The sequence below is a fragment of the Dendropsophus ebraccatus genome, chromosome 3, assembly GCF_027789765.1.
Source record: "Dendropsophus ebraccatus isolate aDenEbr1 chromosome 3, aDenEbr1.pat, whole genome shotgun sequence".
Taxonomy (NCBI): Eukaryota; Metazoa; Chordata; class Amphibia; order Anura; family Hylidae; genus Dendropsophus; species Dendropsophus ebraccatus.
The window spans coordinates 111,858,320-111,876,304 of NC_091456.1; the positions used below are offsets into that span (position 1 = coordinate 111,858,320).

General features: G+C 45.0%; 1 protein-coding gene across 7 annotated transcripts in view; it reads right to left on the reverse strand.

The window, feature by feature from the left end:
* Positions 1–17,985, reverse strand: part of JSRP1 (junctional sarcoplasmic reticulum protein 1) — a 99,357-nt gene that overhangs the window by 50,029 nt on the left and 31,343 nt on the right. For 3 of the 7 annotated variants that reach the window (XM_069962508.1, XM_069962510.1, XM_069962509.1), the window contains 2 exons: positions 13,668–13,705; positions 3,754–3,922 (listed from right to left, as the gene is read on the reverse strand). The gene's annotated coding sequence lies outside the window, so the exon portion shown is untranslated. Of the gene's footprint in view, positions 1–2,932; positions 2,998–3,753; positions 3,923–13,667; positions 13,706–17,985 lie in introns of those variants that run through there. The other 4 variants (XM_069962506.1, XM_069962511.1, XM_069962512.1 and 1 more) reach the window with 3 other exon arrangements.

A 17,985-nucleotide genomic window follows, 5' to 3' on the forward strand; every position in this document is an offset into this window, starting at 1 on the left:
TACAACCCCCAGCATACCTCTTTGTGCCCAAGGAGGTATGCTGGGAGTTGTAGTGCACAAGAAGGTGTTTCTGGAAGTTGTAGTGCATTAGCAGCCTCCTGACACAACAACTCCCAGCATACCTCCTTGTGTTAAACAACTCCCCACAAGAAGGTATGCTGGGAGTTGCTGTGCCACTGTACCGGACGGCCCAAAGGAAAGGGGGGGGGGGCGCAGTATTGTGGACACTGGAGGGTGTGACACTGCGAGGGACCGCAACAGCGGGAACTGGCGTGTACGGGGGACCCGGCTGCAGCAGCGGGTCCTGAGTGTGTGGGGGGGAATAGTTAAATGACTGCCGCCCGCGAGGTCGCGGCCAGCAGTCATTAGCAGTGGCGGCCCTCCATATGCAGAAGACTCTTGCTGCATATGGAGTGGCTCAGGAGGGGTTAAATGCCGCCGTCAGGTGTGACAGCGACATCTACCCTGTAAAATAGCCGACACAAGCGATCGCTATGTGCCGGCTATTTAAATTTGGCGCCGCCGGGAGCAGAGTACGAGCGGGCCGAGGAAGTGACAGGTGGGGGCCGGGGGGCGGCACACAGAGAACATGGCCGGCGCTCAGATAGCCGCCGGCCGTGTTCTCTGCGCTATACCTTATGTTAAGCTGCGTTATTAGGCAGTTTAACATAAAGTATCGATACCAGAAAATCCTGGTACCGAACGGTTTTTATGCCCGAAATATCGATAGTAGTTTCGATATTTCGGTGCATCAAGCATCACTAATGGGCACCCAGCCGGGCTCAGAAGGGAAGGAGCGGCAATTGGCATTTTCAGTGCAGATTTTTCCGAAGAAGTTTCTGAGCGCCAGGTGCGTTTGCAGCCCCCCTGTAGTGTAAGCAGAATAGAACCCCCTCAAAAGTCACCCCATTTAGGAAAGTACACCCCTCAAAGAACTCATCTTGGCGTGCAGTGAGCAGTTTGACCCCACAGGTATTAGAGGAAAGTATTAAAAAAAAAAATATGTTCGTTTAGTTTAAAATTTCTCAATTTCACGAGGAATGGGAGAAAAAACGAACCCAAAATCTGTAACGCAGCTTCTTCTGAGTAAAACTGTACCCCATACGTGGGCATAAACCACTGTATGGGCACACAGCAGGGCTCAGAAGGAAAGGAGTGCCAATTTGCTGGAGCAAAACCGCAGCTAGTAATAGTTATTAGAATAGCGCAGTTACTAAAATACAATAAAAAAATGAGATTACAGGTAATGTGGGGTGGTCACGGGCAACCTGGGATGGTCACAGGCAACCTGGGGTGGTTACAGACCATCTGGGGTGGTTACGGGCAACGTGGGGTGGTAACGGGCCACGTGGGGTGGTTACGGATAAACTGAAGTGCTTATAGGTAACCTGGGATGGGTACCTGTAATTTGGGGTGGTTACAGGCAATCTGGCGTGGTTACGGGCAATCTGGAGAGGGTCACTGGCAATTTGGGGTGGTCGGAGGCAACGTGCGGTGGTCGGGGGCAACGTGCGGTGGTCGGGGGCAACGTGCGGTGGTCAGAGGCAATCTGGGGGGAATTACGTGTTATTAGGGGCAACCTGGGGGGGTTACAGACAATCTGCGGTGGTTACGGGCAACTTGGGGTGGTTACAGACAATCTGGGGTGGTTACGGATAAACTGAAGTGCTTATAGGTAATCAGGGGTGGGTACATGTAATTTTGGGTGGTTACGGCAATCTGGTGTGGTTACGGGCAATCTGGAGGGGGTCACTGGCAACGTGCGGTGGTTAGAGGCAACGTGCGGTGGTCAGAGGCAACGTGCGGTGGTCACATGCAATCTGGGGGGTTACGGGCAATTGGGGGTGACTGGGGGACGGGGGTGACTGGGGGGGTGGGGGGCGACTTGGGGGGCGACACTGTATCACTTTTTATCCCCTGTCACCAATGATTTATGGTGACGGGATAAAAAGTGCTTTTTTGCACTGGGAACAGGCGATCAGCGGTATATAGTATATACCGCTGATCGCCTGCTCCGGGACCACACGGGGGGGTCCCCGATCACTGCCCCATGCTCTCCGCTACCTCCGGTGGCGGAGAGCATGGGGCTTTGATCATTTATTCATTTCCATCCCTGCGAACAAACATAGTTTGTTCGCAGGGATGGGGGCGGCCATCTTGGATGTGATGGCCGCCCGGGTAGGGGAGCGGGTTAGTGATCGCCCACTAGGGGGGCTGATCTGGGGTCTGGGGAATACATTTTCATTGGCGGCGCCAGCAATGCCCGGTACCGGCGGATCGCCGCTATAACGGTGATAGCGGCGATCCGCCGGTATCGGAGGACGAGGGGAGGGGGCCGGGGGACACACTGTTAGTGGCGGTGGGGGGAGGCAACGTTCTGCAGCCTCCCCCCGCCGCCCGATCGGCGGGAGGACACGGAATCTCCCCATAGATGCTGCGGTCGCATTGACCGCGGCGTTTATGGGGTTAACTGCCCGGGAGGAGCGCGGCTCCCCTCCGGGCAGAGGCAGCAGGAGGAAGCTGTGTCACACAGCCTCCTCTTGCTGCTTGATCTTAGATAGGGTCAGCGGGGGGAGGCAGGGAAGCCATGACGTCCAGGGACGTCATGATGCGTTTTGCCACTGCTTTTCATGACGTCCCTGGACGTCATATTGGGGGAAGGGGTTAAGTAACAAGATACACTTTTACAAAATCAACCTGTTTTGACAGCTAAATCTAGCAGATTACTGGCATATAAACCAGAAAACAAAAGCCAGTGCCAGCTATGTATTTAGATACTAGTGGATCAAATGTTCATACAGCTATCTCTCCTTATGTGGTCATAGGGAAATTTATCATAACAATTAGGGTACTGACGTCCAACATGTCTGACTGCTCTCTCCACTGACATCTGTCATTGGGGAACATGGTTGTCTGATATTGTGATATTCACCTACATAAGTCTCTCACAGCTCCCGTTCTAGCACCTTCTGGTCTCCTACTCTTCACCATTTGTTCCTGTTTCCAAGACAAGAAGTCACAGTAGGACCTATGTGGTCAGCCAATCAATGACTAAAGCGGGACACATTGCATCCCCAGCATAATGTAAACAAAAAAAATTATAGTATTGGAATAACTAAAACGTATCTTCTATCCGCTAGGAAGGAAAACGTGTGTGAGGATAGTGAATGCAAGGGCACAGAACAGAAAATGACTAAATTAAGCCAATAAATATATTCACAGTGTGGTCATTTTATAAAAAAAATAAGGCTGAAATTTTTACATGACCTTAAAATGTGATCATGATGTGAGCAAACACTAATATGGTGATTTGTCCAGTTTTCATGTACACAGTTGTTTTTTGAACTGAGTGTTAAAATTGAAAGGACTCACAATACTCTTTAACATTAACAATGGTTAATGCAAACCTGTCCACGGACCATACATTACTGTATAACAGGGTTTTTAATGAGATGTGCAATACTGAAAACCTTTTAAATGTATGACATCCAAGGAACAGCATTTGTAGATAACTGGTTACTTTTCTGGTCTGAGAAAAGACCACTGCTGCATTTGAAGGCATTTAAGAGAAGTGACTGCCAGCTCTAACAAGCTACCTTACTAAATATAGATTGAATATCTGTCCTGCATAACATTACTAGACTACTTGAGTAATGTATTGCTTGTTTACAGCTACATTAGAAGGTTCTTAATATTTATTCCTACATTAATTATATGTTTGGAAAGAACAGGAAAAAAAAAGGTGTCTCTTACCTTTTAGATTGCAGATCCACACTACATGTCCACACCCCACTGGTGCACAGTGAACGGCTAAATATACAGAGACAGGTGCAAATCTCAGCTGGTGTAAAGTAACACCCAATCATGGAGAAATATGAGCCATGTCGATGTAATTTTCATATGTTGCTATAGCTGAAGACGGCTGTGGAAGAGAAAAATAATTCTTTTACAATATGCAATATTTTCACAAATTTTCTAGAACTATGTTTTTTTTTAAATACATAAAGTACACAGCAGTATTATATACTATATGGTTAATTTTATTGCATGAACTGTAATGTACACATCCCTACCATATATTGAGGTCACATGTTTCAGCTACACTGTAACAGCTGCCTAAAATCAAGTCCACAGCCATGAAGTCTCCATAGAGCACCGCTTCTCAAACTGAGGCATAGCTCTCCGTTTGGTGAAGAGTGGGGTCCAAAGCATGGACACACAGCAAGAACTCTATGGCATGTGACCATGCCCCCCTCAGAGTCCACCACAGAGGACATGTGGGGGTGTGGGGGCATGGTCACATGCTCCTCCATGCTCTGCCATCTTATGGACAGAATCACCACCGAGCAGGACAGTACAGCCTGGAGAAGCTGCTGTCAGTGTTGTGAGTACACTTATTAATACTGTGCATAAAACTTTTACTATAAAGTGGTCAACTCCTGTAACAAGGCCTCTTTGTTTTTTCAGAAATGGAGTGAGAAGACAAGCGCTTGTTTGTTAATCACCTTCTGCAATTAATGAAGTGACAAATTAAAAGGGGACATTGATCAGCATCTGGATCAACTATCACCCCAAATACTGGCAAAACCCACAGACATACAAAAAGCAATAAAGGTTATGTACGGCTGATCACTGGCCCTATTAGGCTGTCCCTATTATGTCCATACCTGACCTTTAGCATAAAATCCATTGAGTGCATTAAATTATGTTGAGACATTTGGTATTATTGATTAGGATTATGCTACGTTTACACGGAGCGATAATTCGCCTGATCGTACGATTAACGATGTCGGAGTAACGTTTTTTTTTTCATAACGATCAGCGTTAAGACCTACAATATATCGTACGGAAATTCGTTTTGCGATCGTTTTAAGATCGCTTAAGCCGGCCAAAAGCCTGCCCATCCACAGCCCTGCCCCCCGCCCGCCCGGCCCCGCAGCCCGCTCCTCCGCAGCCCGGCCTGCATTCTTCAGCCCCCTGCACCGGCTCGATCGGTAGGATGGGTGGCCGGGCTGCGGAGGAGTGGGGTTCGAGCTGCAGGCGAGGCGCCGGGCTGTGGGCGGACTTTCGCAACGACTGTTTACACGAAGCAAAATTTTAGCGAACGACCAACGATGATTTGAGAATTTGTTCGAAGATCAAAGTGAACGATTTCTCGCTCATCGTTTGATCGTTCGCTGCGTTTACACGTATGATTATCGTTCGAATTCGACAGTTATTGTGCAAATTCGCACGATAATCGTTACGTGTAAACGCAGCATTAGGGAGATTAATTATATACATACATGCACAGTAATGTACACGCACAGTAATGTACACGTACAGTTCATTAGTTAACTTTATAGAAATTAGGCACACAAGAGTGTAGTATAAAATAAAGTTAGATATTTTTATACAAAATCAGTATCAGTGTAAATCCAAATTGGAAGTGTAAAGCGTAACTTCAATTGGAAAACATTGCAAAATTGGATTTTTAAAGATAAAAAAATGCCTGGTCATATCCAGGTTTCTGTTGTGCCATACTGATGAGAAGTCAGAATATGGCTCAGACAGCATGACACATGACAGGGTTGATACATCAATTCAACAGTTTATGCTGTTGGAGGTAGCGTACTGGTGTAGAGATTTGTTTTGTTTTTTTTACACACCCTGGGTCATCCGATACCTGTGGATGGGCATTTGGACAATACAGCTTAAAGTGTCACTGTTGTTTCATTTTTTTGCAGAAATCAATAGTACAGGCATTATCTGCATTCAAAAGACTTTCCCCAGGTCCCCCCCTCATTCACTGCTCATTATCAGGAAATCTCGACTCTTTTACAAAGTGGGCCCTGTCTGTTTTATGAAGAGAGAGGAGGGGGGGGAGGGGGATTAGTCGGCAGCAGAGAGCAGAGAACAAAGGATTACACATTGGAAGCTGTATGAAAGCCCCTATTCAGAGGTCGGAGAGGTCAGTGCTGACTGTTAGAGGAGATAGCCTGGTGATGTAGCTGTAAATTAACTCTTTGTTGTCCTGTTTTGGTGCCTCATCTCCCTCCACCTGTCCCCTCTCCATAGAGAACGATGAAGACAGTGGTGAGAGCTTCAAACTGCTTTTTCATGATAAAAATGCATTTTTCGGCTAATAAACCCAATTACAAAGTTTCTTAAAATTGCCTGTACTATTGATTTCTGCAAATAAAATTTAAACGACTGTGACACTTTAAGGCTATGTTCACACACTAACACAACGGCCATTGTATTACAGCGCAGTACTAGCCGCATATCGGCCAAAGGAACATTGCTGAATGGCTATTTGAATTGCGGGCATCTTTGGGTGTGCCTGCAATTCAATTAACCACTGACCTTAATACAATGCACGGTGTGAGAACGTCCATACACTGTGTGAGCAGACTGAACAACGGCTGTTCACATACTGCGTCCGGAAATAACTGACATGTCAATTATTTCCACGGCCGTAGGGGAATGTATTAGGCGATCAAGTGTACTGATTCTCTATTTACTTAGAGAATGGGCCCCAGAAAAAAAATTCAATGTGTGGTGAAATTGAAAAAAACCCAAAAACACATTGCTTTTATTTGTAGGGTATTTTTTTTTTTTACGCCATTCGCCCTAGGGTAAAACTGACATGTTATATATGTTCCTCATGTCGTTACGATTACAACGATATGTAACATGTATTTTACTGTTATGTGATGGCTTGTAAAAAATGTAAACTATTGTTAACAAATATATGTTCGCTCCATTCCCATGCTTATAACGCTTTTATCCTATGACTATGGGGCTGTGTTAGGTGTCATTTTTTGCACCATGATGTGTTCTTTATATCGGTACCTTGATTGCGCATATGCGACTTTTTGATCGCTTTTTATTACAATTTTTCTGAATGCGACCAAAAATGCACAATTTTGCACTTTGGGATTTTTTGGCGCTTACGCTGTTTACCATACGAGATCAGGAATGTGATTAATAGTTTGAGCGATTACGCATGCGGCGATAACAAACATGTTTATTTATTTATAACATGGGAAAAGGGGGGTGATTCACACTTTATTAGGGGAGTTTTTAGGGTTTTTTTTACACTTTTTTTACACTTTTTTTTACACTTATACTAGAAGCCCCCATGGGGGACTTCTAGTATAAGTACATTGATGTCTCATACAAATCTATGTTGCTGCAGCCGGAAGCAACCGAATGCCGAGCCGGGATCAACGCCATTATGGCGCAGACCCCGGCCGGGTCAAGACACAGGGATCGCTCCTCAGGGACAACATCCTGGTGGGGCAATCTCCGCCACTAGACACCAGGGAACAGCTGCATCAAGTAATCGGATGCAGCTGTCATCTTTGACAGCTGCATCCGATTATCTAATTAGCGGGCACGGCGATCAGACTGTGCCTGCTAATAGCCGCGGTCCCGGGCTACATGCGGCACCCGGGACCGCGGTGGTACAGAGCCCGACCCCGCCCTGAACACCTGTGGGCGGCCCTGCACGTACGGGTACGTCCAAGGTCGCCTAAGAGTTAAAGGAGAAGTCCAGCGAAAATTTTTATTAAAGTATTGTATTTTCCCCTAAAAGTTATAGAAATTACCAATATACACTTATTACGGGAAATGCTTATAAAGTGCTTTTTTTCCTGCACTTACTACTGCATCAAGGCTTCACTTCCTGGATAAAATGGTGATGTCACGACCCGACTCCCAGAGCTGTGCATGCTGTGGCTGCTGGAGAGCATGATGGCAGGGGGACACTAAGGGACACAGGGCACTGGAGGGACACTGAGCATCCCTTTGCCATCACTTTATGTGCATTTCCCGTAATAGGTGTATATTGGTGATTTTTTATTTAAACTTTTGGGGGACAATACAGTACCCCTCCAGGACCGTGAAAAAATGTTGTTTTTGTGTTTTCATTTTTTCCTCCTCATGTTTAAAAGGCCATAGCGATTGCATTTTTTCACCTACAGACCCACATGAGCACTTTGCACCACTAATTGTACTTTACAATGACCGACTTTTTGCATTAAAGTATGCTGTAAAACCAGAAAAAAAAATATATGTGCAGTGAAATAAAAAAAAAAAAAAAAAAAAAGGGATTGGTTTTCATTTTGGGGGGTTTTTGTGTTCAAGCCATTCGCCCCATGGTAAAACTGACACATTCTATATGTCCCTTAAGTCGGTACGATTACAACAATATGTAATTTATTTAACGTTTATTTTATCTGACAGCTTTTAAAAAATTAAAAACTTAAAAAAAAATATATATATATACCTCTTTAGGACAGGTTTCCTATGAGAATTTGCTACTGCTCTGGACAGTTTCTGTCTCGGCCAGAGATGTCAGTAGAGAGCACTGATTCTGAATGTAAATTAAAGGGGTTATCCAGCGCTACAAAAACATGGCCACTTTTCCCCCTACTGTTGTCTCCAGTTTAGGTGCAGTTTGCACCTGGAACTGAGTTTCAAAACCCCACCCAAACTGGAGACAACAGTAGGGGGAAAGTGGCCATGTTTTTGTAGCGCTGGATAACCCCTTTAAACAACACTTCCTGCAGGACATATAGTAGCTTATAAGTATGGAAAGACTTGAGTTTTAAATAGAAGTAAATTACAAATCTATATGTTTACATATACACATATGACTTTTTCCAGACAGTTATAACGTGATGTGTGTTCCAGGTTGGAGCGCACGTGACCTCTGGCTATACTACACACAGGGGGGGAACGTAATATCAATGCTCCCCATTGTTGTGCGTTCCAGGATGGAACGCACACGTGACCTTGTGCTGTATGGAACGCACTGAGACTTTGGGACACACAGCGCTGACTTCTGCCGCGCCTGTGCCGGTTGCGTTCCACCTTGTGGAGCACACAGAGTTACAGCTACTACGGCGCTGACGGCACTTTGGAAATGACAAGATCAACATGATTGTAAGTTTCTGTATAGATATAGATGTGCAATAGATAATAGTATTTAGGCTTGATAAAGGTGACATTGATCACACTGTGACTTATTGGACTTTTTCCTTGTGACCTGTAAATAAATCTGCTTGCTAAAGGAGACTTACGTGTGGACCTGTTGCATGCTGGCCTGGAGGGGGACATAGATAATGGGGGACGTTTAGAAAACACCGGACTAAAAAATATCCCCGCAGCTCTGACAGTACTGAGATTTATGTAGAGGCACACTGTGCGCACACCAGGAAACCTACACCAGCTCAGAGCTGGAGTAGGTTTCCTGACTATTTTTTTGCGAAACAAATGATGAATAGAGCAGAGTCCCCATTTTAAAAACTGCACCCCTCAAAGAATTTAAAACAGGTGTTAACCCTTTAAAATGGGTCACAGGAATTAAAGCAAAGTGGGGGTAAAATTATGAAATTTAAACTTTTTTTTGCAAATTTTCAATTTTAGTTAATTTTTTTTCTCTAACACCGCAAGTATTAACAGAATAAAAATCAACAAAATAATATCTATTACCCTGAATCTGCAGTTATTAGAAATATACAACGCGTGGGCCTGGTGTGCTGCTAGGCATGCATACAAGTCTCAGAAAGAAAAGACCACCCCGTGGTTTTTGTGACCTTCTTTTCTATTAAGATGTTTTACAGGCACCATAATGGGTTTGCAAAGGATTAAAGCTTCCAGAACAATACGCCACCCCAATAAGTGACCCCATTTTGAAAACTGCACCCCCTAAAGTCAGATAAAAAAAAAATTTAAGTTAGCTTTTTCACAAATGCTTTATTTGTAGAAAATTTCTCTGATAGTTTGTAAAATGAAGGAAAAGCACCCCAAATTTTATCATGCAGTTTTTCCCGTATCAGACAGTATCGCCACATAGGCTATGTTCACAATAAGTAAAAGTATGGCCGTTGTTGCCATGTGGAACATTGCCTACATTTCTATGGGATCCTGGCCGGAGCGTATACACATCGTATCCCGTGCGGCGCCGCAAATAACTGACATGTCGGGTTTCTGCGGCTGCAATTCAATGAAACCCTGTCAGTTCACAGCATTGTGTGCTGTGGGAGGTTCTGATGTGGGCGCACGCTGATGTGAACATAGCCTTAGGCTGTATCTGGTTGCTTGGCCTCATAGTGGGACTCAGAAGGAGCACCCACTGGCTTTCAGCAAATCATTTTAGGCTTCATGACCCATTCCATTTTTGTACCTTGCTGCCCGCTCGTTGTGACCTCGGCCTGTCTGACGTTCCCTTGTTTGTTTATCTGTCTATGCTTTGTGTTTGCATGTACCTAGGTCAGGGACTGTCGCACAACCACCTAGGACTGACAGTGGCAAGTAGGCAGGAACAATGGGTAAGGACAAGTGCGGGGTCCACTGTCTGTGTGTCTTCCCCGTTCTCTCTCTGGCTGAGTGTTAGAGACTTTCCCTAACGCTAAACCTAACTAGCTATTTCTAACTAACTTTCCCCCTACATAACACCCTACACCTAACACTTATGTCTTAGCTAGAGATGATCGAAGCCACAGTAGAAGCAAAGCAATTTGTTCCTATCTGCATTCTGCTCATCCGGCTGAGGGCATTGAAGTCCATTCCGCTCTGTGCCACTTCTCCCCGGGTACTGGGAAAAGCTGGATCCAGTCCTGGGAAACTTCTGGCAGTTTCCCAGGACTGGATCCAGTTTTTTCCAGCACTGTAAATTCAGTCATCTCTAGTCCTAGCCTATGTATGTGTGTGTGTATATATATTATGTGGGAAAAGGGAATGTGGTTTTTGGGGGTAGTAACAGTATTTACAGCTCCAATCTCCTCGCAAATAATTGCAAAATAACTTTTGCAATGCGGAAAGCTAGACAAAAAGGGGGGAGGACAAGGGCGTGGAAATGATGGTGCAGGCACAAGCCGCGGGCAAGCACGTGGGGAACAATGCCTGCTGCTAAAGGGCAGCCAGAATTATGCTCAATTAGCATCCCTGGTTTCATCGGACAGTTAAATGGGAGGACGGGGTACACCGCTGTTGAAGCAGCAGGAGCAGGTGATCAAATGGATAGTGGAATAACCCTTCGAGTCACCTGTCCACCACCCAGTCCGAGATGAGACACAGTTGTCAGCAAGGAAGTTTGTTGGTATGTCCAGTGTGGAGGAGCAGGGTGAGGAAGTGGAAGTGTTGGACGACAAAGTGAGTGACCCGACCTGGCCAGGTCTCATGTCTAGTGGGGAAAGCAGTGCAGATGTGGATGCATGCGCAACACCACAAAATGGCAGAAAGGGGCAGTTGGGTGGCCAGAAGCAGAGGACAGTCCATAGCCAGAAGGGCTGCATCTCTTCCCTGTCGCAGCCTCTTATGCAAAGCTCCCCTATCGAAGGCTCATTCTTCCTTGGTGTGGAGATATTTTAACTTGTGCACAAACGACAAATTGAGCGCAGTTTACGCACTGTTCCATTCAAGTTGAGCAGGGGGCTGTGAAAAGAGCAAACTGACCACCGGCATGCGGTGGCACTTGGACGCCAAGCACTGGACTGAGTGGGAGACAGCGAACAGACGACAACAACCTGTGCTCTAAAGATGTTGAAGTTTAGGCAACCTCATAGCGGCTGCATTCCCTCGGTGTTTGGTCCCTAGCCATCACTTTTCCCGTTGTGCCGTCCCTGCCTTGCACCAGCATGTGTCCCTACCCCACCCAAGACTGCGGGCTCTGGATGTCAGGGTTTCTGCAACTTTGTAGGACAGTACGGACAACCCCTTCTCGTCTGTATAGTTGCCCTCAGCCGCTAGCTGGAAGTGCTGCAGCACTGGCGTGGAAAGATGTCAACAGGCTGTGCTGAGGCTCATCACCCATGGTGAGAGGCACTGCACCTCAGAGGTGCTGCACGCCTTAAGGCAAGAGACCAAACTGTGGCTCTTGCTGCTGCACCTAGGACCAGGCATGGTCGTGTGTGATAATGGCCGTTACCTGGTAGCAGCTCTGGAGCTTGGTAAACAACCACACGTATCATGCATGGCCCACGTTTTTAACTTAGTGGTACAGCGGTTTTAAAAAACATACAATTTGCCAGAGCTACAGGTGAAAGTGCGCCGCTTGTGTTCCCACTTCCACAAGTCAACTGTAACCGCTGCTAGCCTGAAGAACCTGCAGCAGTGCTTACATTTGCTGTCTCACTTGCTGTTGTGGGACTTCAGCACACACTAACTCAACATACTATATGTTGGTCAGTGTTTGTGAGTATCAGATCCAAAACCTGTGTGCTTCCCACTCAGCTAATGCAGTTTGCTAGCCATAAGTGGCAATGGATGTCCGACACATGCGAGGTGTTAGTCATTCAGAAGGTGAGCTGCGATGACGCTATTGTGAGCTTAACACCATCACTTCTCTGTTTACTCAAAGAATCTCTTATCACTATAAGGGAGAACGCATTGCGTACGGAGGAGGCCAGGATGGGAGGTGTAACAGCGCTTGACCCTCAGAGCACACTTGTGTTGGCTTCTCAATTTCAGAAGGAGAACGAGAAGAGGAGCAGACTGTCGGCTATACTGCAGAGGGTAGAACTCTATTTAGGTCCATTCTAATTGTTCAGGGTGGATGGGACTAAGAGGAGGCAGAGGAGGAAATGCAGAGTCATCCTCCTGGTGGGGGCAGCAAAGTCATACCTATTCAGAGTCTGGCACACATTGCTGACTTCATGTTGGGCTGCTTTTCCCATGACAAACGCGTTGCCCACATTATTGTAAACAAAAAATACTGGATCTTCGCATTCCTCGTCCCCTGGTATAAGAATAATGTATCCTCTCTTATTTTGGTAGAGAAGAGGAGCAATAGGTTGGCGGAATACCACAAAGAACTGCTTCAGAACATGATGGAAATCTTCCCACCTAAGATCACTGGCGCCAGAGAGCAGAGTTTTGGAACATCCAGCAGGTCTACAAGCATTAGTACACTCTCCAAGGTGTGGGACACTTTCATGGCACCCCCTCGAGAAACTTCAACCAGTGCGGATGTTGAGAGAGTACCTGGACGGCCATAACCCTGTCCTCCCCTTTGAGGGCTCACCTCAAGGGCCTAAATAATTTATGGAAGGCTCACCTCAAGAGTTTTAAACTCCATTTTTGGAGGGCTCACTTTTCACATTTATAAAAAAATAAATGTATAATTTCTGTTTGTTTGTTTACGCCATTCACCGTGCGGGAACAATATTGTTATATTTTAATAGATCGGACAATGCCGCACGTTACAATATATGTTTATTTTACATATGTTTATGTTAATAATGAGCAAGGAGGTATTTTAAACTTTTACTGGGGGGGGGGGGTGGTAAATACTTTTAAAAACTTTTAATTACTTTTTTTTAATTACACTTTTATTTTACTGTTAAACATGCAATTATTAAATTGCATATACTGATTTATGCTTTGCCATCAGTACTATTATAAAGTACTCTTTATCACCAAATAGCAGTAAGGACCTCCTTTGTGTATTCAGTCTCCTTCCCCCAGTTCAGAGCTGCTTCTTTCTGAAGACACATAGAACACCTAGCTTGTAACCTTCTTTATAATGTTGATAGATTTAATCTGAGGTCAAGTTAATGATAAACTGTGATTAATCCCTGTTTGATTAATTACAAACTTGCAGATAAAGCCTGCCAGGGACTTGTTCATATCAGCCATCAAGGGAGAGGGAGAAGCGGGAGATGGAGAGAGAAGCTTACAGTTTTTAAATCTTCAGCAGAAAGCAGCAGCAGCGGAACTAGGGAAAGGAGACAAAATAGATAAGATAAGAAATTGATAGTTTCACCATAGGCAGTAACAATGGAAAAAGTATGTTTGAGTGTAATGCCCCTTAAATTCCCTCTGTATATTAGCCCCACTATACCCTCATAGAGTAGTATGGAATAGTAGTGAGGTCCCCTCTGTGCCCTGTATAGCAGTTAGTTCTCTTTGTGTCCCCATATAGTATAAGTATGTAACCATATAGAAGTTAGTCCGCTCAATGCAGGTAGGCCCCAGTAGGTAGTATTGCTCATGTAGTTATACTCCTTTGCGGCTAGCCCTCCCTCGTAGGTATGCCCCATGCAGGTAGTCCCTGTGGAAGTTAGCCCCACCCCATTAAATGGTATCTCTATGCAGGTAATCCCCCTATAGGTAGTCAACATCTCCTCCCTCATGCAATCACCCCTCCTCTGTAAAATATAATAAAATAATGCTGCCTATAACCACAAGAGTGGCTGGCAGGGCACAGAGCCAATGGCTTCTTATTCTGTCAGATATCTGCATTTAATTTTAAGTGCTCATTAGGAGCACTTATACTTAAAGGGCTAGGCATGGCACCCAGCAGCCCACCCCAGGAGCAGGGGGCCCCAGGACTTGCCCGCATTCACTGGCCAGCCCTGACCCAATTTAAAGTGATACTGTCACCCCCTTACTCTTGCTTTATGTCATCGGTTAACATAGTCATCTAGGCAGGGCTTCACAGCAGTTTGGTCCCATCTTATGGCAAGAGGGAGGGCCCAACCGTCACGAAGCCCACTTCATTTAGACTGTCCACTGAGGAAATTAAAGGGGTAGTAAATAGAGATGAGCGAACCGGGTTCGGGTTCGAGTCCATCCGAACCCGAATGTTCGCCATTTGATTAGCGGTGGCTGCTGAACTTGGATAAAGCTCTAAGGTTGTCTGGAAAACATGGATACAGCCAATGACTATATCCATGTTTTCCACATAGACTTAGGGCTCTATCCAACTTCAGCAGCCACCGCTAATCAAATGCCGAAAGTTTAGGTTCGGATGGACTCGAGCATGCTTGTGGTTCGCTCATCTCTACTAGTAAATCATAAAAGTTCTTTTAAAAACAACTGACCACAAAGCCCCACCGTTAGTCTAATGGCAATAAAACATAACTTTTATTATAAACCATCTAAAAAGAGGTATTCGCCTCACAGAAATCACACATATACTCATAAGTGCTATAAGAACACAAAAAGTGCTATAGATATAGAGTAGGGAAGTGGTACTGGAATATGCGATAAATTCTGATGAACAGGAGGGACAGATACAGGGAAAGTGAGCCCTGTTCTTCTAGATACAGTCTTTACCTACCTTTTGGGGTGCCCACCTCCTTAGCAGGGTGGCCCCAACCACGAAGACAATCCCTACTCTATTAAAGTGCCCGGGAGAAAATAATAAATGGACAAACAAGAAAACGTGTATTGTGACGCGTGCATAATATCACACAAATATATACAAATATATAGAGACGTGTGGGTATCACGTCTAATATACCACAATTACGCTACTAGATGGAATGTAGATTTATACTTGTTCCAACGCGTTTCCCCTGAGAGAGATGCCCTAGGTTCATCAGGGAACATAACTTAGGTCGTGCTATGATAAAGCATTAACAGCGTACTAAGGTATATACACGTTTCAAATTGGAAGCGAAACCTCAGATAAATATAGACAACAGTTCACTTACAGCAAACAGATAGCCTGATAAACTGATAAATCCGTCAGCCCATGCAAAGAATATACAGTGGGGAAAAAAAGTATTTAGTCAGTCACCAATAGTGCAAGTTCCACCACTTAAAAAGATAAGAGAGGCCTGTAATTGACACCATATGTAGACCTCTACTATGGGAGACAAAATGAGAAAACAAATCCAGAAAATCACATTGTCTGATTTTGTAAGAATTTATTTGCAAATTATGGTAGAAAATAAGTATTTGGTCAGTAACAAAATTTCATCTCAATACTTTGTTATATATCCTTTATTGGCAATGACAGAGGTCAAACCTTTTCTGTAAGTTTTCACAAGGTTGGAACACACTGTTGTTGGTATGTTGGCCTATTCCTCCATGCAGATCTCCTCTAGAGCAGTGATGTTTTGTGGCTGTCACTTGGCAACACAGACTTTCAACTCCCTCCAAAGGTTTTCTATAGGGTTGAGATCTGGAGACTGGCTAGGCCACTCCAGGACCTTGAAATGCTTCTTACGAAGCCACTCTTTTCTTGCCCTGGCGGTGTGCTTTGGATCATTGTCATGTTGAAAGACCCAGCCACGTTTTATCTTCAATGCCCTTGCTGATGAAAGGAGGTTTGCACTCAAAATCTCACGATACATGGCCCCATTCATTCTTTCATGTACCCGGATCAGTAGTCCTGGCCCCTTTGCAGAGAAACAGCCCCAAAGCATGATGTTTCCACCCCCATGCTTTACAGTAGGTATGGTGTTTGATGGATGCAACTCAGTATTCTTTTTCCTCCAAACACGACACGTTGTGTTTCTACCAAACAGTTCAACTTTGGTTTCATCAGACCATAGGACATTCTCCCAATACTCTTCTGGATCATCCAAATGCTCTCTAGCAAACTTCAGACGGGCCCGGACATGTACTGGCTTAAGCAGTGGGACATGTCTGGCACTGCAGGATCTGAGTCCCTGGCGGCGTAGTGTGTTACTGATGGTAGGCTTTGTTACATTGGTCCCAGCTCTCTGCAGTTCATTCACTAGGTTCCCCCGCGTGGTTCTGGGATTTTTGCTCACCGTTCCTACGATCATTTTGACCCCACGGGTGAGATTTTGCGCGGAGCCCCAGATCGAGGGAGATTTTCAGTGGTCTTGTATGTCTTCCATTTTCTAATTATTGCTCCCATAGTTGATTTCTTTACTCCAAGCTGGTTGCCTATTGCAGATTCAGTCTTCCCAGCCTGGTGCAGGGCTACAATTTTGTTTCTGGTGTCCTTTGACAGCTCTTTGGTCTTCACTATAGTGGAGTTTGGAGTCTGACTGTTTGAGGGTGTGCACAGGTGTCTTTATGTCTTTTATTACCACAGGTAATGAGTGGAGGAAAGAGGAGACTCTTAAAGAAGTTGTTACAGGTCTGTGAGAGCCAGAAATCTTGATTGTTTGTAGGTGACCAAATACTTATTTTCCACCATAATTTGCAAATAAATTCTTACAGACAATGTGATTTTTGGGATTTGTTTTCTCATTTTGTCTCTCATAGTTGAGGTCTACCTATGATGTAAATTACAGACGCCTCTCATCTGTGGGAGAACTTGCACTATTTGTGACTGACTAAATACTTTTTTTCCCCACTTTTTTCCCCACACCACGACGTGCTGATAGAGGTAAGATAGCACCTTACTGATAAAGGTATCATTAGTAAGGTGCTATCTTACCTCTATCAGCACGTCGCTATGTAGTAAAAACATTACATCCCACTATTCCCCTGTACTAAGTATACATATCGCTATTTTAGACTGCGCATGCCCTTAGATGGAACACAATCAGCGTTCCAAGCATGCACTAATCGCTATGCATGCCCAGGTTACGTTCTCAACAGGAGGTGGAACGCAAACAGCGTTCCAGGCGCGCATCGCGTGCCGCTTCCGGTATCACAGCATTACACCGCTCTGGGCGGGGTCACCCTTTCCCTGTGTCCAGGCTGTTGGCTGAGTTCGTTTCCGTAGTTCGCCGCCCGGCCACGTGATGCAATCCATCCCCCGGAAGTGTAAGGCCGGCAGCTATTTAAGTGTCCATTTACTAAGACAAGGGCACTGACAACACATACCAGTACAGCCAGCCATTACAGGTATTACTTGGAACTATGTCCAACTACTATGTAAGTGCAGCGGGTAATATATAGTGGGGGTTACTTATCATATATGCTTTCTCACTTCTAGGTCTTATCACCTACGACCTTAGGAGTTAAACTACTGGACATCTATCCAGATACTCCGAATAACTACTGCAGCTAAGTTATCTGTTTATCTTTACAGACAAACGTTATCATTGTTTATCATCTGCATGTAGTTTCCATTATAGGTTGCAGCCATCCTGTATAATGTTCCGTATTGCAACATGGGGTCTATCTTGACCACCTATGAATTTCTTTTCCTATAACCATCATGTCTAGGAGGGTGACATCCTGTATTGTTCTTGTACATGGGTGATATGGTCATGGTGTGGCGACTTGTATTTATATATATTCTTTGCATGGGCTGACGGATTTATCAGTTTATCAGGCTGT